Below are 23,190 nucleotides of genomic sequence, written 5' to 3' on the forward strand. Positions count from 1 at the left end.
TTATCAAGCCTCCAGTCTGCTGGTGCAAGAAAGCCTGATAAGGATCTGACCTCCCGGGTGTTGCTCTTCAAAGCCAGCCCACAAAATTCAAATGGGGCATCCATCATTGGCTTTCATAAGCAACCGTATCTCCCTGGGCAACCCTCCCCACCCTCGCACCCCTCAAATTTCATTCCTGGTAGATTTCCACTGGAGCCACTATGAGTCTGCATTCCAAGTGAGATTCCTTTGATCACAGTGATTCTGCAAATCTGGCTTGGGCTGACAGGCTAGCAGGGAGGAAGAACATTGTTTCTTGCCTTCCAGGATATGGGTTCAGTTCTTCTGGAACCACAAGGAGGTCACTTAGGTTGACTCTAAAGTTTTGATCAAGCACAATGGGAAACAAGGTTTGCTGGCACACAAAAAAAAGTCTTTAAAGGCTTCCTGACCCTTTTAACCCCTTCATCCCCTGAGAAGCAGGTACTGGAGACAGCTATTTTCCTCAAATGACTTTAAACCTTTCCTTTGTCATCAAGGAATTCTGTGCCTTAATGGTGGATATAGCTTTATCTTGAGGTCCAATGTAACGCTAGGTATGTTCTCCAGGGAAAAAAATTGTTGTTCTTATATCCTGAGAAGTTGGCAGAGGATTGGCCTAATTTGCCCTTCATTTTCAGGCTGTAGGACAAAAGTAACTACGGTGTCTGTCCACACTGACTAGTTTAGGTTCTTTAATCAAGAACCCAAACATAGGCATGCATATCATTTTTTTAAAAAAAATCTCTTAAAAATATTCACTGCTTTTTAATACCCATGTCACAGGCAGATACCATGGGACCAGGAACAAAAATACATGTAACAATGAAGATGGCTCTGTTGTTGTTGTTGTTTAGTCGTTTAGTCGTGTCCGACTCTTCGTGACTCCATGGACCAGAGCACGCCAGGCACTTCTGTCTTCCACTGCCTCCCGCAGTTTGGTCAGACTCATGTTTGTAGCTTCGAAGACACTATCCAACCATCTCGCCCTCTGTCGTCCCCTTCTCCTTGTGCCCTCCATCTTTCCCAACATCAGGGTCTTTTCCAGGGAGTCTTCTCTTCTCATGAGGTGGCCAAAGTATTGGAGCCTCAGCTTCACGATCTGTCCTTCCAGTGAGCAAGATGGTGATGTGTGAACAAGTATTTTCTTGTGTCTGTCTTGATTCTTCCAGCATTCAGTTACATTCATTCAATGAACCCAGGTTGTAGTATTCTGAGGAAGGGAGAAAAACATATCCCTATACACTTTTTCCACAATCCCAGACACCTCTATCTGTCCTTCCTTGCCTTTTTTTTTTCTAAAACATAAAGTTTAGCACTAATTTCTGTGTTATTTGCAAGCAGATTTTTTTCCACCTGGAAGCAAATGACATTGAAATGCGCACTAAACTTGCACTTTTCTGCTACATTCCATGCGAAGGCTCAAATATAATGTGAAAATTAACAGGGAAATTTTGGGGAAGGAGAATAAACTGTTGTATGACTGCAGCCTTGCCTTATATTCCTCTATATTTATGGAAATATATTGTGAAATTAACAGTTGGGGAAATGGAATAAAGTGCCCTATGAATGCAGCCACGGAGAGTAAACTTGCACTTAGGGGTGCAAATTCTGCAGGTAATGTTGACAGCAGCATCATTCATAGGCTGGAAGCAAGTTAATTCTGAGTCGGACCTCTCAAGGTCAGCCCAGGAAGATTCACTTGCTCTTTCCCGTTCTGGATCAAATGAACTCCCAGCTCTCCTTCCCCAGTCAGTGCTGTTTTATGTTTACACCTCCAGTGACAAGCAAAAAAACCTTGACAGACCAATTACAATCCACTTGGGTGTTCCTCTCCCCAACACAAAAGGATCTCTAAATGTTCTCTCAGTGAGCCCTTAAAACTCACCACTCACTGAGGAGCAGCATTGACAGGTACAGCACGAGGCCCTTATTAAGAGTGCAAGGAAGATCATTCAGGTTTGAACACACAGGCTGCCATCGGAGTCCAGCCTGAGAAAATTTGGTTGTTGTAATTCCATTCTGAGATTCCCAATTAGCAAGCAACAGCCTGTCAGCAAGCTGTTAACACAGAGAGTTTCGGAGGAAGAGCAGCACAGAGCAAAGCAGAAAGGGAGGCGGGTGGAGAGAGAGAGAGAGAGGGACTGATACTAAGGGTAAGCAACATGACAAGTACTTTGGTTGTTGCACTGACAGGACTGAACATATTACATGCCGTTCAACAGTGCCTGGGTTGAATAGGAGCCATGCCTGCTTTTTTCAGGTTGCTGGTGGTTGCTCTGAGGAAATTATTCCCAATTAAATGTTCCTCTGGATTTGGAGGCTCACAATGGCCTGTTCTTCTTGTTATTATTTTTCCAGAGCAACACTGATAAGTTAGAAATCTACAATTCACTTCCCATTGCTTTCTAGATTATGTACAGTCAAGACTCCTTCATTCCTTCTCTGTGTGTACATGGAGGAGGGAGGAGGGCCAGGTCTCTGTAAATATTCAGTGCATCACACAAGCAGAGTGAGGCTCCGGTTTGAAAGATCTCAGCCGCTGGAGCAAAAACCTAAATGGGGAAACTGAGACAGCTGCCTACTGTAGACGACAAGCCGTACACTGCAATGTCCTGTATATCCAAGTGCAAACCTACTTCTCAATCAGGATTCCGAAATTCTATCTTTGATATGGGGGGCTGGTTCTTCCCCCTGTTAAAATACAGGCAACTCCCCATTTGTGCGCATTCAAGTCATCCTGCCAACACACATGGTGCCTTGGAACAAAACCCCATGAAAATGGGGAGTTGCCTGTAATGGCAGGTGGGGAACCCCTTGCTGATCTCATTCCATTCATCCTGTATATGATGTCAGTTGTAGGGCACGTGGTCATGGCTTGGACCAAACAGCCTTGTGGGTGTGCCTTGGGCCAAGTAGCCTTGCAGGTCAAATGGGGAAGCCTGGTGGGCTGGCAACTCCCCACTGCAGCAATAGATCTCCTGCCCAGCCCTGGCATAACAGTTCAATGATGCATTGAGCAAGGTTCATCAACACCCATAGGTCCCCAGATCCTCAACATTTGAATCTAGCTTCTCAAATTTGACTTGGTAAATACATAGGCAATTATATTGCATCAACATATTTTCTTTTTCTTCAGGACACGTCCGGCCGGGAGGGACAAATGGGAGGGGAACTATGTGTCATAAAAGGATTGTTGACTCTTCGATCTTCTGGCCTCCCTAACCTAACAGGTAAGCTTATAACAAACCCACTCTCTCCCACATTTTTGTGTTGTTGTTATGCAATAATGGGGAGGGTTTGGTGTGTAGGTACATGAATAAAGACATGTTTACCTGTTGCACCTCGGCTTTCCCCAAGGTGATGTAGCTTATTCTAATTAATGGTTTAACATTGTTGCAGAAATGTAATAAAGGAGCACATATAACTCTTCAAAGGGAAGGTCTAAAGCAAAGCTAAGTCCCCTTCATTCCAAGGGAACCATGTGATTACTGAGTGGTCTCAGGCATACTACTAATGCAGTGTGGGAACTGACCACAGGGAGGTAGAAAACTAACATATCCCAGCATTCACTAGTTATCGTAATCCAAAAGGAATGAATCCCATCCCTAGCAAATAATGGCAAAAGAATTCTGTTTTGCAGATCCCGTTTTTAACTGTGGCATGTGTTGCTCATTTAGGGCCTCTGCAATTAATTAATTAATGCTGCAACCTCCCGAGAGCTGCAAGGGGGATTTGCCATCTGTTGTGTCTCTTCTCCCACCAACTCATAGAGCCACATTTCCAGGTTGGCAGAATCATTGTAATTAACGCTGTATCTGGACGTTAAGAGAGGCTGCCTTCTGGCATTTGCTATTAGCAAGAGTCAGACCCTGTGTTGCAGCAAAGCCTATCCAACAGGTTGAGGTTTTTTGTTTTTTTTTAAAAAAAAAAGGTTTTCTCGGCCCCATCATAAAAAAATTGATGCAGGCAAGAATATAGCCCCCAATTGTCAGGGTATCATTGTCCCATCCTGAGTAGCAGCCAATATCAAGTAACAGAGGAAAAGGTGCCAGTCAAGGATCTCTCAGCTGTATGAAGGATCTATCAATTATGGCTATGCACAGCTTCCCCACAACCCAGGGACCACCTACCCCCCCCCCCCGGATCTGCCCCCAAATCAGTTCATGGGTTGGGCTAATGTTTCACCAGAATTTTTTAAACCCTGAGTAAAAATACACTTGGAAGGGGGCTAGAGACACTGTGTCACCAAAATAAGGAGGGTTTGAGCCTGCATGGTGTTGTTTCACAAGCTTCTTCCCTGCAGAGAATGCATTTGCAAAGCACAGGGGCCTGCAAAATCAAATTCTATGCTCAGCAGGATTCAATCCTGCTGGGTTTTGCTTCTGTAGTTTATTCCCTGTGGTGGGGCTGCCTGCCTCACCTTCTTTCTGCCTCTGACAGTCCCAGATTGCTTTAGGAGGCCCAAACCACAGCAAAACAGGGCTGGCTCTACCTGACTCTGCCCAAGCTCGGATCCCCCCAATCTGGCATGGTTTCATCTACTGCACATTTAACAAGCTTGTCTGTTTGTTCACTATGCATTTGGACACCTCGTAAGACGTCTTAAGCCAATTTTGCACGATGGGGACAGGTTTTCATCTATTTTAGGATGAAATTGGATGCCATTTTGAATCAAGATGGCAGACTTAACCTTTCAGACTTGATATTTCAAGATTCAGGATTCAGGTAAATCTTACCTCAACACCGGCAATGGGGCAGCAGACTTCGCTTCATCTCAGGGCAGCAGGCTAGCTTCTTTAGGTGTCTCAAGGGAGATGGAGGGGGGAATTGCTGACCTACCCCTACCCCTTCAGCATCTGCCTCCCATGGCAGAACCAGCCCTGTAGCCCAGGAGTCAGCAAACCTTTTCAGCCAGCGGCCAGTCCACTGTCCCTCAGACCTTGTGTGGGGCCAGACTATATTTTGGAGAGAGAAAATGAACGAATTCCCAAGCCCCACAAATAACCCAGAGATGCATTTTAAATAAAAGCACACATTCTACTCATGTAAAAACATACCGATTCCTGGACCATCTGCGGGCCGGATTTAGAAGGTGATTGGGCTGGATCCGGCCCCTGGGCCTTAGTTTGCCTACCCATGCTGTAGCCCAAGGAGGTGAGCAGGCTGGAGAAGAAAAATGGGGACTGCAGAAAGGGGAAGTGGCGAAAGAGGTGGCAAGTGGAAAATGAGAGGAGAGTTCCTAGCTCATAAAATGCATTTAGCACTTTAAAAAGCAGACACAATCTCCCATTTGCTTTTGGACTCTGGAACTCAGCCGACTATTGGAAAAAGCACTGGGAATCGATCAAAAGTGACAAAGCCACCAACTGCAAAACAGCCAGCGGGGCTGAGGGAGGCCGGCTGATCGGCTGCGTGTCAGTCACATAGCTTCAGAGAGTCTTGTACACATCATGCTCAAAGAATGTGCAATCTTTTGATTTCCACATGACATTTCCCCTCTAGCAGTGAAAATAAGAGCATTGCATTCATGCTCATGGAGAAACTGGGAGATTGGCTGGGGCAGCAATTCCACACACCCTTCATCTTTTGTATCTCCCAAGGCTAGGAGTGCAACCAAATGCCTACATTCTCTTTGGCCAGCACAGTGCCTGACATATGTGACATTTCCTTTTAAAAGCATGAAAACATGCAGAGGACGGGAACAAAGATCCCACTCATCAGCAGGCCTAATGAGTGAGAACTCATCCTTCTCCGAGGAATTCTTGGAAATATGAATTTGCTAAGATCTTTTTTTAAAAAAAAGCAAAATAAAATCACTCAAATGGATAAAGATAGGCACATCTAGCTGAGGAGCCCTCCTGTGAAAATACGCAGATGTTTCAAAGAAATGTGCACAACATCAGCTAGTCTGAGATGCCCAAAGCCAATCACCATTTCACATCGCCATTTGGGTTGCATTTGTTTTGATCCAATCAGGCATGGAGTGTCAATGTTCAGCCTGCCATGTCCAAATCTGAGAGAAGTAGCCTTTGAGACGCAAACAGATCCTTTCCATTCTTATCCAAAACACACAGGAGAGTGGGCAGACACCAGGATTTTCCACATGTCACTCTCAGTAACCAATATATATCTAAATCATTGAGCAATGCTCTATGTCTTCTTCCCCAAGCCGGTTTGCAAATAGGGAAGTTCAGTTTCTCTCCGTTTCCCATTTTTCCTGTCTTAAGTTCCATTCTATACCTTTCCACATCACTTAGTGGGTTGTTTTTTAAAGTCCCCATGAAAATTATTTAGCACACTTTTTTTTTTTTTTTGCAGAGCAATATTCCCTGATGTGAGGCAGATTCACCAATATATGCATTTTATGTCCATTCCACCATTAAAAACAAAAACACAGATGGATTTGTCTGGAGAACTGCATGGCAAAATCCGGAGGTGCGCAAATTTCAAAGGATGGCTGAGTTTCAGTTCATGTACTGTTTCAGAAAGTGAAAACTGGGCAGGTTCACCTTTGAATGCAAATTTAACTGATTCCCATCATCCCTACCCACAAGTAATGAGTTTCCAGCACTCTTTGTGCCACAGCAACTGGAGAGCAACAGGCTGGCAAAGGATGGCCCTAAAATCTTCCGAAAATACAGAAATAGGGACTAGAAAACAGAGCAATTGGTGTATAAAGGTCATCATGGGATCTAGTCATCTTTGGTTCCCTCCTTGTCAATAACATGAGCTCCTGCATTGGTGGGGGTCCTTGTTTAGCTGTGGATCAGGCAGATATATGTTGGAACAGAAACATATACAATGGGTTTCTAAAATGTTCTACACACAAAGGCATTTGATTTATAGAGCGTGCTTAACCATTACTGAATGTGACAGTAAATTACATTTGAGCCAGTCTTGGAACAAGGCTTGAAATATCAGTCCGCAGTTAGTGAAAGGTTGCCTTGTCCTGCCCTGACGCTACCTTATCCCCAAGTTTGTTAAATATTTGTTTAATATCATATTGTTACACTTTGTAGCCAAGACCATTATACATCAAACAAACCTGCTTGTCAAGAAAAACAAGTGCAGTAGAAAGGGGAAAGAAAAAAGAAAAATGACATGTGAAGGAGGAAAGGGGCAACATAAGGGTGGGACATTCTAAAGTACATTGAATAGACTAAAAGGAAAAATATTCAATATTCAAAAAAATATTCAAAAAAAATATTTTCAACATTATCTCCAGTTTTAAGAAACTGTTTCATAGACAAGCAATTATACTGTAGTAGCTGATTTGACGCGGGTGGCGCTGTGGGTAAAAGCCTCAGCGCCTAGGGCTTGCCGATCGAAAGGTCGGCGGTTCGAATCCCCGCGGCGGGGTGCGCTCCCGTTGCTCGGTCCCAGCGCCTGCCAACCTAGCAGTTCGAAAGCACCCTCGGGTGCAAGTAGATAAATAGGGACCGCTTTCTAGCGGGAAGGTAAACGGCGTTTCCGTGTGCAGCTCTGGCTCGCCAGAGCAGCGATGTCACGCTGGCCACGTGACCCGGAAGTGTCTTCGGACAGCGCTGGCCCCTGGCCTCTTGAGTGAGATGGGCGCACAACCCCAGAGTCTGGCAAGACTGGCCCGTACGGGCAGGGGTACCTTTACCTTTACCTAGCTGATTTGAGCAGGATCAAATCATTTCATATGAACAGGCAGCAATAATACTCAATCATAGATGCTCACTATTATTTCATATATTTTTTTCAACTGAGACAAATAGTAGAACAACTCAAAGCTAACTGTGGGTTACCATGTGAAAGAACCTCATATGAACATCTTCTTGAGCAAAATGGTTAAATTAATAACAAAGATCTATTTAATACTCTCAATATGTGCAAAAGAATTGGGACTAAACAAATAGTGGGTTAATAATCTTTGAATCAGAATGGATGTGGGCATTCAAAAATATCCCCGGAACATTTACTAGTGTGAACCTGAAAGAGAATTATCTTAAGACAATTTTCCAATCCTACCTAACTCCACCCAGAATGGTTTTTATTTTTATTTTGCCAAAACATGACCTGCATTGCTGGAGGTGTAACGGGATTAACGTGGATTTAATACATATTTTTGGAGCCATGTTGGTTGCTTTTATTTGTGCTCATTTCTGGAGCCTCGAAGAACAAGAGTTAGCACTACTTGGAAATAAGGGTCAATATTAAAGAACCAGTGTGATGGAGTGGTTAGTGTTGGACTATTATTTAGGAAAATAAATCCCCACAGGCATTAAGTTCACAGGGGGACCTTGGGCCTAACCTATCTCACAGGTAGGCTATTCCCACATTGCAGCTGGCTGGATCAGGTGACTCTTGGAGTCATTTTCACCTCTGCAATTTATGATTCTAAGTATAAAATCGGGACGGGGGGGACCAGTACACCACCCGGAGTTCCCTGGATATAAATGTAATAATGAGTTTAGTTTTAGTTAGTAGTTTTTGGTAATTACTAGATAGATCAGGGATGGGGAGCTGAAAGAGCAGATTCTTATTTCCCCTACTCCCACCCTTGGGCCCACATTTGACAAATAGCAATCCACCTGATGTCACAATGATGTCAGGTGACACAACATTCTAAAGCAGAAAGACCAGCTCTTTGGGGCTACTTCAAAGCACCTATCTTTTTACCTGCGCACACCTGGTGCCATTACTGTCAGTTTGCATTTCTTAGTACAGAAAGTATTGATCTGGTGTGTAGAGTTCTTTCCTGTTCTGCTTAGTTCAAGAGGGTTCTGGAAGGTTTCTTCTCTGTGTGGAAGAAGGTTCTTGTTTGGGTTATTCCTTCTGAGAAGCTGAGTAAAGCTGGTTTAAATTGGTTCTGTTATCCTTCTGTCAAGGTCTGACTATAATAGGCCAGAAGGAGCCTGGGTTGCACTTATGGTTTTTTTCAATCTCTTTGTTCGGGTGTGTTCTGTTCTGTATATAGTGTTAAGTTTAGTCTTATTATAAGTTTTTGTTAAGTTTAAGTTAATTCTGCTGCAACTGGATTTCTGATGAACTGTGCCAATACTGAATGTATTAGATTTCCCTTCAGTAGCAGTAAAGCTCTGCTGGATGGAAGAGGGGGAAAGTAATAATGAAAATAAAAGTTGGTGATCATGGCTGCTTATTGGCACTAGTAGATGGCAACTTCATATCAGAGTTTCTTCAAAAGTCCTTGCGAGATGCCATCTGTTTTTGGTGACATGTTGCTGCTTAAACTATCAATTTACCCTGGAACCTCTCCTATGGTTTTGTAAATATGGAGATCTATCACAAATTGATTATATACAGGTGCAGGAAGCTTGTTGCTAACACCTTCTTCAGTGAAAACAGATACAACAAATCCGTTGTTTGACTCAATCACTTGTGACATTTTAATGAATGTCTTTCACTGCGGTGGCTTTTATGTCTCTTTGTGTGTTTTCCAAAATTCTTGCAGTTCCTCCACAAATTCCATTCTCTTCTTACGTTTAAGCTGCCATAATTTATGCTATTTTTTTTTGTTTTTCCACATTTGGATTTGCAATCCACTTTGTAAATTATGTCCTTTCCCCCCTTCTTTTAATAGCTTCCGTAATGCTGCAATTTAGCTGGGTGGGTTTGCTTTTTAGATCTCTTTCTGCCTTTCTCAAAAATTTGTAGCGTCCATATATTTTTCTTTACTTTGTGGCATACATATATTTTTTTGTCAAATAGTGCTGTTAGAGCATTATCTAAGTCTCTGCCTGGTGTGCTTGTTTTAAAGAGTATCCATTAATTTCTTTAAAGCACTTTTTTATTTTATTACCTGACCATTCATTCAGGCAATCAATCATTGTAACTAGTGCCTCTTAATCTTGATGTAGGCATCCTTGCTGAACTTAGTTCATTTCACTCCAGTGAACTGGATGCTTTGGCAGCTATAGAAATATGTGGGAACTGCAACAGAATTTTGTAGCCGGAGATGGAGGGGAGGGATTCCATTTATTTCACATTAAAGGCGAACCTACCAAATTTGCACTTTCTGAAACTGTGTGCAAACTAAAACACAACCATCCTTTGACATTCACACTTCACTGTATTTCACAGTGCAGTTGTCCAGCCATGTAATGAGCACTCACACTTTACATTGTGGGTGTCCTTTGCAGGATCGCGCGTGGTGCTACAGTTCCCAGGGAGCTTACTGGCAAACAGGGGCTGGCTTGCCTCTTAGTGTGGATTTTTGGAGGTTCACACCCAGCCTCAGTAATCAAGTTTCTTGCTCGGATATGGGGCCAGCCCCATTTATAAATAAGGGGTGGAGCCAACAATAGCCAGGCAGTCGGCTCTGGAGATTCACCCTCCCTTTCAGAGGACGAGATGGTTGGACAGTGTTCTCGAAGCTACCAGCATGAGTTTGACCAAACTGCAGGAGGCAGTGGAAGACAGGAGTGCCTGGCGTGCTCTGGTCCATGGGGTCACAAAGAGTCAGACACGACAAAACAACAACACCCTCCCTTTGTTTAATGTTTGTTGTTTGCAGGTTAACATTTTCTTCCTGTTTAGCGGGCGCTGCTACGGTCTTTGACTGGTTGCTGTTGAAGGACCGGGAAGAAATTTTCCTGCATTGGCAGGTTTTGTCTTCCCCGTAGCAATTCATCACAACTTTGACGGTTATGGCCTTGGGTGGAATCCTTTAGTCTTTTCTTCCCTGTTGGGGGGGGGGAGGCATGAAGTGGTGACTCATGCCCTGACGGCAATTCCAGGGTCCCCCTCTTAAAGGGGTTTTATATATATGGGTGTCACTGGCCATACACTGAAAGGTCATCAGTGAACTACCCTGCGTGCAGGGATATGGGCTGGGCTACCTGCTATACTTATGTCTTGCAGAGCACCCCCATATCCCATTAACCCTGATGAGCCCCAGTTCCTGTTACGATATTGAAGCAATGTTGCTGCAAAGTCCTAGCTTGAGAAGTAAACATGATGGGAATGTTGGGACTGCCTGTGGGGAACAGAGGGACAGTCAATTCACAGTGCGAAGCACCGGAATTAGCTCAGAGTGTAATATGAGCTCTTCCGTTTATTCCTGTCCAGGAAGTAAAGGAAGTGTTTGCTACTACACTGCTGGAATTTGAAGAGAGCAGTCATGTTTTTTGTAACACTGCAAAGACAGAAATAAAAGCATGTAAATACGTTTCTGTCTATCTCTTTCCCCTGCCAGGGGGGGCAGGAAAGAGGGGGGGGTGTTCTTCTCACGTTTGAGAAGAATCGCCAATCGAGACCTAGCCTGCGCTTGCTGGGGAATGCAGCCAGGGAGGTCAACAGGGAATCAAGCCGGGTGCCTGGATTGTTGCCAGTTTCTCCTGATATGGGCTTGAATTCCCGACAGTTCCCCCCTGATGGGGGGCTGAGAGGGATACACACCCAAGGCCTAAGCCAAGGTCTTCCTACATTCAGAAGTTTAATAAAGTTGTGGCCTAATTTTAATTCCATATAATGTTGTCAAAGTCTTTATTCATTCCTTATGATCCCTGGGGGCTGGGGCTGTCGCCGCCGGATCACACAATGTATACATAAATGTATATGCTAGGGTAAAGTGTGCATAAAATGCATATATTCATGAAAATAACTGCAGTTTTCTCCGTGACTTGTTAGTATTCTGATCAAAAAAATTTTTGTCCCCATGGATCAAAAGCAAAGCTAGCAAGTGAAGCTCTACACACTTTTTCAGTGAATGAAGGAGGTTATTGGAACACCCCTTCTGTGTGGCTTTCTACATTTTATTTCCCCCTAATATGCTGCCATATTTCATAAGTATGGGTAACGATTATGTAAGCAACACCTCTGGGCTGCTTGGATAACCTGCAAGCCATTCATAAAGTTTGTTTCTCCAAGCAAGTGTTACAGAAAACAACACCCAGGCTCTTTTCTCATTTTAATATATATCCTAGGCCAACTTCCTTCCTCTGTGTAAAAATGCCTGCTATCCTGCTGGTGGTAATAGATGTCTCATTTTCCCCTCTCTAACTTTCTAATTTCAAACTGTGAAAGATCTCGGCATACTGATCCTGGTGGTCTTAACAAGTCTGATAAAAAAATAATAATACTGGACCTGAAAATATTCAAACAGTGATTCCATCTCTTCTCCAAAATTAAATTTAAGATTTACTTAAATTCATTAACTACCCAGTCCTAGGGAGGTTTATTTTGAAGAGTTCTCAATGGGTTGTGGAAATGTGGAGGAGAAATTTGTGTGGCTTATATCTGAATGCAAACTGACCCAATTTACACTTCCCAAACCAATACACACACTCTGAAACATGACTATCCTTTAAAATCTACCCCTCCAAATTTTTTACAATTCACTTACAGTGGCACCTTGGTTCTCGAACCTAATCCATTACGTTCAACTCCCAAAATCATTCGAAAACCAAAGCACAGCTTCCGATTGGCTGCAGGAGCTTCTTGAACTCAAGCGGAAGCTGCGTCAGACGTTCGCTTACCTCTGGGTATGTGGCGTTCGGGAGCTGATTTGTTCGACAACTAAGCTGTTCGAAAACCCAGGTACATCTGTATAAAAAAGTATACATCAGTAAATGCTCACAAAAATGTGTATATTACTGCAAATAACGTATAAAAGTGCATTACGTTGGGCAAAATTATATACAAAATTTAGGTATTAGGAAAGCTGTGCATTAAAAGAGAATTTTTTTTGCCAACTTTTAAATAGAGCTTGCAAACTGGTGTGGAAATGTAGCAAACTATACATAAGGCTGGAAAAACGAAACTGGAAATGGGAGATTCATCCATCCCTAATTATGGGACTGTAACAGAGCAAAAACCGTATCTTTTCCTCCCTTGGGGGGAAAAAATCCATTTTTTTGCCATGGAGTCATTTCCTCAGTGATATCTTAAGTGAGCCAATTAATTCTCCTTTTGTCCCCATCCTCTCTGCTGAGTTCTACAATAACAACACTGAGACGAAGGGAAAGGAAGTTGGCAGGTATTGCTGCAACACGCTGGTAGGGTGATGTTGCAGTTGCCCTAAGAGATCAACCCTCCGCAACTTCCCTCTCATTTGTTGGTTTCTGCTACTTTCCCTCCCGGGAATCAACATAAAATTGGATAATTTCAAAGATGCATTCATCACTGTCGCTTGGGAAAACTTGTGCAAAGGCCCCAAGATGGACCTCAGGCCCTTCACCTGTAGAAATGCACTTCACTTTCACATCTTTATGATTTAATTCAAGTAGATATGAATTAAGCAAACAATATTTTTCATTTTTTGTTACCCGTCTTTTTCTTAGATCAGATCTTTGGAGTGATGTAACTTTTGCCCTGAAGTTTTCTCACTCACCCTTCTAACCAGCTGAGGTCCATCTATAGATTTCTAAGGCAAGGTTCACAATAAAGACAGGGTGAAGTCCAGCTGATGGTGACTTGTGGACTTAAAGTATGCATAAGGAACTTCAGACCCAGGAGGCAACCCTCCAGGAATCTCTCTGTGACCCTTGCGGCTCTTCCCAGCTCCTTCCCCCAAACCACACTCATCACTGGCTCTGCTTTGCACCATCCTTGAGTCTTTTTGCCTGGCTAGAATGTGTCCTTTAATGCTAATCATGCTTTGTGCGTGCCTGGGTGGATAATAGAGAGCAGGGTGCAAGAGTGAAGAAACTGGCCCACTGCACAAAAGATAACATTTGTATTCATCCATCTGCTGGTTCCACCCACAACTAGCATGTGGTACCTGGAAGATGGTCCAAAAAGGCATGTGGCCATTGAGCTGAAAACACCTCTCCATCCCCGACTTAAGGAGAGAACGTTCCTGCTCACAAGGAATCTCACAGGACGACAACTTCAAAGTCAGGGAAACACTGGTGGCGGTAGAAGCTTCCCCAATAACAATTTCAGTTTTCATGTTTCTTAATCTAAAGAACACCAAACGTCTTGGCTCATAGAACAGTAAGAATACAGCAGCTGGAGTAGCCTCCAGCAACACATAAGGTATGGAGGGGGGTTGGAGGGAAGGGTGTCTTGGGCAGTGACCCTTCGTATGAAAAATAGGGGTGTCACAAGTTTGACCTCATTTCCATCTGTGCAAGGTGTGAGGGTATGGGCTCTACCCCTTCATTCCTCTGCATGTGTAGGCCAGGCCTTATTAAATCTGATCTCCTGGCTGCAATTTCCCAGTTGTCTCAGCTGTTGTTACTTATTCAACTGCTTCTTATGCTTCGCTGAAGATTGCTAAGCAGTTCTTAATGTCCTTAAGTCCCTTTCCTTTGTGGCTTTTATGCTGCTGACAAACTCACTACCAAACCCCACCTATTACGTTAGACAGTGCAGAAGTTTGTTTGTTTTAAATTGATTGCTTTTTTCAATGGGAAATGAAGACCTTTAGGGATATTTTACTATTTTAAAATGTAATGTGTCAGCCTTCATCCTATTGCACGATGTGCAGAACCAGCCTGTGTATATTGACTCCAAGTCCCACTAAGTTAAATGAGATTTGGGGTACAATCCTGGCCCCAGCCACTGCCTGGCAGGATCTAATGGAGTGGATGCATCTGCAGCTCTGCTCAACTTTCCTGCCAGGGTGGGGGGGCCAGTTGCACAGCCATCAGGCCTAATGATGTCACATAACACCCAAGGAACCAATGGATTGCAGGCCATCTCAGCCCCTCCCTCTCCAGAACACTTCATTTCACGGCTTTCTGCTGATTGCTTCAAGTGGGTAACTCAGTGGCACAGTTTCCACCTACCCAACTACCCTAAGGAAATGGAAGGCCGGGGGGTGGGGCAGGGCATTATGCTGGCATCACTCCATAGGCAGACACTGGTGGAGGTTGACAGTGCTAGGCAAAGAGACACCTCTGCCCCATCCAACTCGTCCCCAACCTCGCCCAAAGGGAGTTTAGAATTGCTCTGCAACTCTGAAGGATTGCAGACTTAGTTCTAGATAATATTGTGAGTGTGTTTTACTAGCTTATATTCTTTTTATTTATTTTTATTTAAAATGTCTGTAAGGAGACATACAGTCCAAAATGAAATAATGCCAGATCAAAGCTGTATATGTTAACGGCACGATTGCATACATACCTAGATGTGATTGCAATCTGAAGTCCTGTCATGCTGGATAAGGGGAAGGTGGGGTGTTGCTGTTGCTGCTACACCAATGTAAAATAGCTCTATGTAACCTATAGAAGTATAACCGAGCAAGGGAGAAGAAAACATAGTGGTGCAAAAATGGCAGACATGCCCCATGGGATTGGTGGAGAATATGTCAGTTTTGATTTCACTTTTTCAATCTTAAATTTGCCTCTCCACACTTCCACATCAGGCTGCAATTTAAAAAAAAAAAAATGCCTGAAAATTCATAAGAATTTCAGTTCTAATCTCTCCCAATAAACACACGCTTGCATGCACATTTTTGCAAAACAATTTGTCCAATTATATGGCATGTTTTTTTACTAATATATGCATTTATAGTTTATGCATTTTAGTACATATTAGTTGGAAGGAGAACTCCATTGCAAAATTCAGAAACAGGCAGATTTGGAAGGATATTTTGTTTCAGACAGTGGAAATTAGGCAAATTTGCCTTTAAATGTGGGCTTTTCTTTTTTAAAAAAATCTCGCCCTTCACTAGTAGAGATGGACTAATCTGTTATTTTTGGGTTCCCTCGGTTTCTTACTTTTCTAATCTTAAATTCAGTTATTCACGTCAAATTATTATTTTTAAATTTGTCTGCATTTTAGGACACATTTCTCTTAATATACACATTATTATAAGCAAATTTCCCTAATATAATGTGTTTTTGTATGTTATCATCACTTAAAATGTATGTATTTACATGCACACTTTCCCCTAATATACACATTTTTGTACACATTATAAAATGTCAGCGTTGGGCTGTTTAGCTGGTGTTTGCAGCACCACATTCTTGCCTTGACCCAGGGGAGGAAAAGGTGAGAAAGGCTTTGCCTAGTCATCATGATTTCACAAAGCAAGAACAACAACAAGGGCTACAATTCAGGATGATGGTGCACATGCTGCAATAAAAGAGACCTCACCTCTGGAAGATCAGCATCTTCTCTGGGTCACAGAAGCATGGAAAAGACCTATTCATTACTACAAATCAAAACACTCCCCCCCTCCTCTCAAGAGCCTCGGTTGAATCCTCTCTCTCCTCCCTTGCCATCTTTCCCATACAGTGGCGTAGCGTGGGTTGTCAGCACCCGGGGCAAGGCAAGTAATTTGTGCCCCCTAACCCGTGGATTTGCGCCCCCTAACCCTAACCCCCAGATGTTGCGGCCAGTGCGGCCGGCCCCCCTGCACCCCCCCACGCTACGCCATTGTTCCCATAAGAGGCTTTCAGGGGAATTTCTGTCTATGTTTGGGTTATTGAGATTTGTTTATTTTTTAAAAAACCAAATTGGCAAGGATATTGACTGCAAATCTAAAAACCCAGAAACACGAAAAAGAGATGTTAACAACAGAACAAACAAAAGTTTTCGATTAACCATTTCAAATCTTTGGATCAACTAAACTGGTTCCCCTCAATTTATTGAGCAACATGCCTTTTAAAATAACAAGAACCCTTTAACTCATTTGAAATCTATGTTCTTGGGAAGAAGAAGCCTCCCCGTTGCTCTCACTAAAGAAGGAATGTCTCTCCTAAATATTGATCCCTGCTGTGACACAGACATACGTCATCTAACAACAAAACTTGCCTGTAGTGAGGGGAGTCTTCAAAGTTCTTGTTTTATTCTCTTCATGTATCTTTATAATTTATTGTCATAATGACTGAGCCAGGCTAGCTCTAGTCTCTCCCTGACCCACTACCAAACAAAGTCCTCAGAGGACAAACTGCACAACCCACAGACTAAGGGCCTTGTGGAACCCCTTGAGAGGCCCTCAGGGGGAAGACCTGCTGAAGAAATCCTAGGCCTACGAGAGACAAAGGCTGATGCCCTCAAGGATGCCAGCATCAAAAAAGTCTGGCTCTGGCTCAACATAGAACCTGTTTGCAGACCCCGAATATTCATGCACTTTGGGACTAAAGGGCTCCTCAAGCAGCAGTCTCCTTGAGATCAAGGAATCCGTGAAACACCATCATCACCAGCAACTCTGGTTAGGATGTGCCCTGGGAGGCCAGAGTGCATCAACTCTTCTTTTTGAGCCTCCCAGTTGGTGGGGACACATATTTCTGGCTCCTTGATGCTGAACCTTGGCTCCCATGGCTGCTTTGTGATCACCTTGACTTTCTGCCTGAACTTGCATTTGGATCATATTTTGGACCAATTCCCTCTTTGTAGCCCTCGTTTGTCTTGGGCTGTGACACCATCACCCCTGCTTTCCTTCTTGAGTTGGAGACTTGTACCAAGTGGTGTCTGGTGCCCATTAGGATTAGTAGAGTGGAAGGCTAGGAGGCTACTGGTAGGTAGACTCAGAGTACATGCCAGGCAAAGCTAATGACAGGCAGAGTCAACTAATTCTGGCTTTCTTCTTCTTCTTCTTCTTCTTCTTCTTCTTCTTCTTCTTCTTCTTCTCCTCCTCCTCCTCCTCCTCCTCCTCCACCACCACCACCCCCTCCTCCCCACTGAGTTCTACAAGGGTGCAAAACTGGGACTTAGGAGGAAGAAGCAAACAGCAAGAGTTGCTTGTAAGTAAAAAGGCAAGCAGGTGGCATGTTTCTGAGGTCAGAATTAGGCTGGTGTAGCACTGTCCCATTTGCCTTCGCTGCTTATAAAGGTAAAGGGACCCCTGACCATTAGGTCCAGTCGTGGACGACTCTGGGGTTGCAGCGCTCATCTCGCTTTCTTGGCCAAGGGAGCCAGCGTACAGCTTCCAGGTCATGTGGCCAGCATGACTAAGCTGCTTCTGGCAAACCAGAGCAGCGCAAATCCAAACTCTTCTTCTTCTTTTTCTTCATGGGTAACATCTGTATGTGGATTCACGTATAAGCATTGGGAGTGCACAGAGTAAATGGTCATGTGTGCACAGCCTACATGCCAAGAACACATGCTTTCCATGCAGAAGACCTCAGTTTCAATTCTTGATATGGTATCACTGGGTAGACCATGAGGGGAAAGACTTGCGCTGCAAACCCTGGAAAGCCACTGCCAGTCAGAGAAGACACTACTAGGCTAAATGGACAAACATAGTAACTTTGTTTAAGGCAGCTTCCTATGTCATCCACATAGGAAAAGATTATTATCTTAAAGGCAGCTGCTTAGCAACTCAGAATAATCCATTTCTTCTGTAAAGGGTTCTGCTTTGCCATTTGAAAGATCTTTGACTAGCAGCGACGGATGACGGTACTTCAAACATTTCGGTGTTGCTGTTTCAGATAAGCATTTAAAATCTTTTTCACAGGATCTCCAGACATCTTTGATACGGAATTAAGGCTGGCTATCTTCTGGAAGATCTTTTGCTGTTCGGTCTGCTAATGAATCATGAACCAAACTGGCAGACGTCTAGAGCTTCCACTTCTGGTGTGACATTCATCAAAGAGTAATTGGGAACTCAGAGAAGCCGTTAGATATTAAGAAACGACCTCAGGGGAAATGTCAAGGGTGTGTCTATATAGGTGTGTAGATGTTTGCAATACTTATAACTTTCTAGTGTTCTATCAAACCCAAAGCTGCTAATATTTGTCAGAATATTGTACGTCCCATTGAGAGAAGTGGGACTTACAACCAAATAAATATTAAATTTATTTCCCTTCCTCCGCTATATGCACAAATAAGATTTTTCAATGTGGTTCACATTGGTCTGTTTTCACTTAGACTGGACCATGATGAAGATGATGACCATGACAGGCGAGGAATGTCCAGAATGAGGAATTAACTCAATTGATCTCAACTAGGGCCAGGGCCTTTTCAGTACTGGCCCCAACTTGCTGGAATGCTCTGTCACAAGAGACTAGGGCCCTGTGGGACTTGACATCTTTCCACAGGGCCTGCAAGACAGAGCTGTTCTGCCTGGCCTTCGGTTTGGACTCAATCTGACCCTTATGTTTCCCTCCCGTTATGGTTTTGATCTATGGGCTACTTTTAAAATGAGGCTGCATTTTAAATTGCATTTTAACCTGTATTTTAAATTGGGTTTGTTTTTTTTCTTCCTCTTTTTCCCCTATTATGTTTTTACTGTGCTTTTATTGGTATTAGCTGCCCTGAGCCCGGCTCTGGCCGGGGAGGGCGGGGTATAAATAAATTTTTTTGTTGTTGTTGTCAAAAGTACAATTTCAAGTTAGAAAAGTCATGTCTCTCAGTCCTACATCAAAAAATCGTAGAGTTAGATGGGACTACAAGGATCATCTAGTCCAGTGTTTTTCAACCTTTTTTGGGCAAAGGCACACTTGTTTCATGAAAAAAATCACGAGGCACACCATCATTAGAAAATGTTAAAAAAATTAACTCTGTGCCTATATTGACTATATATAAAGTAATTCTCTTGAATAGGAATCAAATAAACACAAAGAAAGTATTTTATAATTACTTTATTATGAAATAGTAAGTAAACAGAAATATGAAAAATTATAAAATACTTTATTTTTAAATCTTTTGAATTTTTCAATTTTTCCCACAGCAACATCTCGCGGCACACTAGTGTGCCACAGAACAGTGGTTGAAAAACCCTGATCTAGTCCAACCTCCTGCAATGCAGGAATCTCTTGCCCAACAAGAGACTTGAACCCACAACCCATGAGATTAAGAATCTCGTGATCTACCAACTGTGCTACTCTTAGGTGAGCATCCAATGAGGCAGTTGCAGCAACAGACAGGCCCCACCCCCAACCAGGGGCAGAGAAGGGGGTGGGTGGGCGGTCCGCCCCAGGTGTCATCACTGAGGGGGGTGACATTCGGCCCGCCACCTGCCCGCGACTCCCAAGCCTACCCCGAGCTGTTGGGGGTAGGAGAAGAGCTACACCTCCTTGCCGGAGGCCTCCCCCCCCTTCCCCCTTCATTTTCACAGCTCAGGGGAAGCTTGGGAGATGCAGGCAGGTGGCGCCATTACCATCCCCCACTCCTGGGCTGCTTCCTGGGGGGGGACCTCCCCCAAGCTGTCAAAAGAAAGATGGAAGGGACCGCCCTCTGGGACACTCACCGCCCTCTGGGACACTCACCCCGCCCCCGTGGCTCCCGCCACTCCAAGTGCCAGATCAGCTAGTTCCGCCTCTGCCCCCAATCTCGGCTTATGTATCTTCCCCACCGGAGCTGCAAGCAAGCAGGTTCACACACTGCCTGTCTGTAACTTTCTGCTTCTCCCTTCTTATGGTCTTAAGAGTCAGTGGAGCTAGGAGAGATGGGGGCAGGAGGAGGAGTGTGGAAACTCTTGACTCTAAACTAGACTGTCCTATCTCTCATTCCTCCTCCACCAATTCTGCAGCTTTACCTGCCTCTGACCCTGGTCTCCTGGCTGTTACAGCACAATTCAAAGTGTTGGTGCTGACCTTTAAAGCCCTAAACAGCCTTGGTCCTGTATACCTGAAGGAGCATCTCCACCCCCATCGTTCAGCCCGGACACTGAGGTCCAGCGCTGAGGGCCTTCTGGCGGTTCCCTCACTGCGAGAAGCAAAGCTCCAGGGAACCAGGCAGAGGGCCTTCTCGGTAGTGGCGCCCGCCCTGTGGAACACCCTCCCATCAGATGTCAAAGAGATAAACAACTACCTGACGTTTAGAAGACAACTGAAGGCAACCCTGTTCAGGGAAGTTTTTAATGTGTGACATTTTAATGTATTTTTAATCTTTGTTGGAAGCCACCCAGAGTGGCTGGTGAAACCGAGCCAGATGGGCGGGGTACAAATAAATTATTATTATTATTTATTATTATTATTATTATTATTATTATTATTATTATTATTATTATTGGCTTCCCCAGATCACAGGCCCCTTCTTCAAAGTCAGCCTCCAACCCCACCTTCTCCCGGTGCCCACCCATCAGAATCTAGCCACCATTCTTCAGTATCCAGCTTGTCCCTGACATATTAGTATTAGTATTATTTTGAAGAACCAAACAATAGTAAGCAAATGTTCACATGAAGCTGTCAAGAAGACCCTGTGAATCCCCGCTCTGAGCACAAATATAGAAGGGGGCGTATGGAGGAAGAGATGTGATTCTCATCCCTGGTTTTAAGTACAAAATGTGTCACACCTGGAAGCAATTAGAAGGAGACTTTACTAATTCAGAGCTAATTGCTCTTCTGTGGAAACTCCAGCACTTGAATGGCACTTCAGGCTTCAGTAAAAGTTTCTCACTACTGGAAATGGCACAAAAAACATTTGACTTGCTTTGAATATTTTATTGGCTGGTGATTAAGCAATTTTGTCTGCTGTTTCTGGGGGGAAATATTCGCTCAATTATGATGGGGAGATGTTTGCTGCTAATATTCAAAATGAAAGTGTCAACATTGAAACTAAAATAACAGCCCAATCAATGGTGGGTGGGTGCAGAAAGAAAAAGAATATTTCTCCAGATATTTGTTAGGCTACCTTCGTCCTTTATCATTGGTTATGCTGGCCACAGGATGGGGGGAGGGGGGATAAAGGAAACCCAAGAAGACCTGGTGGTTCCCCACCCCAATGCAAAAGTTGTTTATCTCTCTTCATCACTTTGCCACAGGAAAGCACAAAGCCAATGGTATCATTCTTCGTCACTGTTTATATATGGTCAGCAGAAGAAGAAGAAGAGTTTGGATTTGATATCCCGCTTTATCACTACCCGAAGGAGTCTCAAAGCGGCTAACATTCTCCTTTCCCTTCCTCCCCCACAACAAACACTCTGTGAGGTGAGTGAGGCTGAGAGACTTCAGAGAAGTGTGACTAGCCCAAGGTCACCCAGCAGCTGCATGTGGAGGAGCGGAGACGCGAACCCGGTTCACCAGATTACGAGTCTACCGCTCTTAACCACTACACCACACTGGCTCTCTCAGCATTTAGGTGCCGGGCAAAAATACTCCTGTATATACAGGCTTTGGGATCACAAGTTGATATTAATATAGTATGATTCTGACCTGTTTTGGTGTGTCACCTTTTAGTGGGGCGGGATGGAATTTCTACTTTCTATTCTTGTTGATGAATGAACACTTATTATTCTTTTATTCTGTTATGGATTTTGAATGTTCAATACATTGTTGTGTGTCTTAATATTTTGGAAGTCAGTTTCAGGCACTTTGTAAAAAGTGTTGAACAATTTAAAAAAAATAAAAAGTAGAGGAGAAGACTTTACAGCCCAGGAAGGACATTGTTGTTTAAGCAAGGCTTTAACTGATGCAGAAAGCCATTTTATGTTCCTTCCTGTCCAGGAGGAACCAATGACCAGCCTTGGTGGGCAAAATCAGCCCAGGGCCTGAAGGTATTTCTATATGCCAAATGGAGCAGCTGTGTGCACACAGACGTCAACAGCTTCTGAGATAGGCACAATATGGGTATCACTATTTGCAACCTAGACCAGTGTTTCCCAACCTTTTTCTGACCTTGTTTCCTTCCTGTGTCCAGAATTGCAGTAGGGAGTGGGGATATGATCTGAGGCCTCTGTGCTCTAACCACTACACTTTACTAAGATTGAGGAGCCACCCACCCAAGCCCAGTGTGACCAGCTGATAAGCAGGAAGCTCTTCATACGCATTGCATACCCCCCCCCATCACTGAGTACAGTAATAGTGAAAACTTCTGGCGACCTCAAAAGCAACCCTTTTCCTCACAACTCAGAGATTTCAGTGGCAGAACAGCATCTTCGCCGTAGAGTATCTCTTTGCGAAAACTTCTCCCCTCTTATTTGACGTTCCTGCTGGCATGTTGTCTATATCACCGATGCATTTGCAAATGATGTTTATTATTTCATAAAGCATGATGAGACTCTTCTGATACTTCAAAGCCAGCTGACAGTTTTGTTAGGGATAATCAAGAAACTTTTGGACAATTACGGCAAAGGGTTTGACAGCAAGAAAACGCACAAACCTTGTAACTGTAAAGTAGCACCAAAGTCAAAGAATCTTTGCTGAAAACAACTTGAATATTCATGTAATCCATCAGGGTTTCATCCCCACCCCCTTTAATGCTTCATGTGTCTTCTCCCTGCAAGCTCAAGAAAGCTTATATTTATCTGTATAATATGAAGCTGTTCTCTCCCCTCCTCCTTTGCTCCTCTTACAATTCCTGTAGCTCTGCAGAAATCTTCCATTTCTCACCACCCCCTGGAGAAAA

The 23,190-nt window shown here is 43.7% G+C and overlaps 2 long non-coding RNA genes across 3 annotated transcripts in view; one reads left to right on the plus strand and one right to left on the minus strand.

Annotated features, from left to right (window-relative positions):
* The first annotated feature begins 800 nt into the window (after window positions 1-800).
* LOC309358301 lies at window positions 801-19,095 on the plus strand. 2 transcript variants are annotated; one of them, XR_014163429.1, is made up of 4 exons: window positions 801-869; window positions 1,141-3,251; window positions 18,359-18,572; window positions 18,772-19,095. It is a non-coding gene; the product is annotated as an uncharacterized lncRNA (long non-coding RNA). The 2 variants fall into 2 exon arrangements; XR_014163430.1 differs by lacking the exon at window positions 18,359-18,572.
* The window catches only part of LOC309358317, a 41,895-nt gene continuing 31,186 nt past the window's right edge, over window positions 12,482-23,190 (minus strand). The window contains exon 3 of the long non-coding RNA XR_014163447.1: window positions 12,482-12,552. This is a non-coding gene — a long non-coding RNA (uncharacterized lncRNA). The remainder of the gene's footprint in view (window positions 12,553-23,190) is intronic.

This window comes from Podarcis melisellensis, assembly GCF_964234715.1.
Source record: "Podarcis melisellensis genome assembly, chromosome: 15".
Classification (NCBI taxonomy): Eukaryota; Metazoa; Chordata; class Lepidosauria; order Squamata; family Lacertidae; genus Podarcis; species Podarcis melisellensis.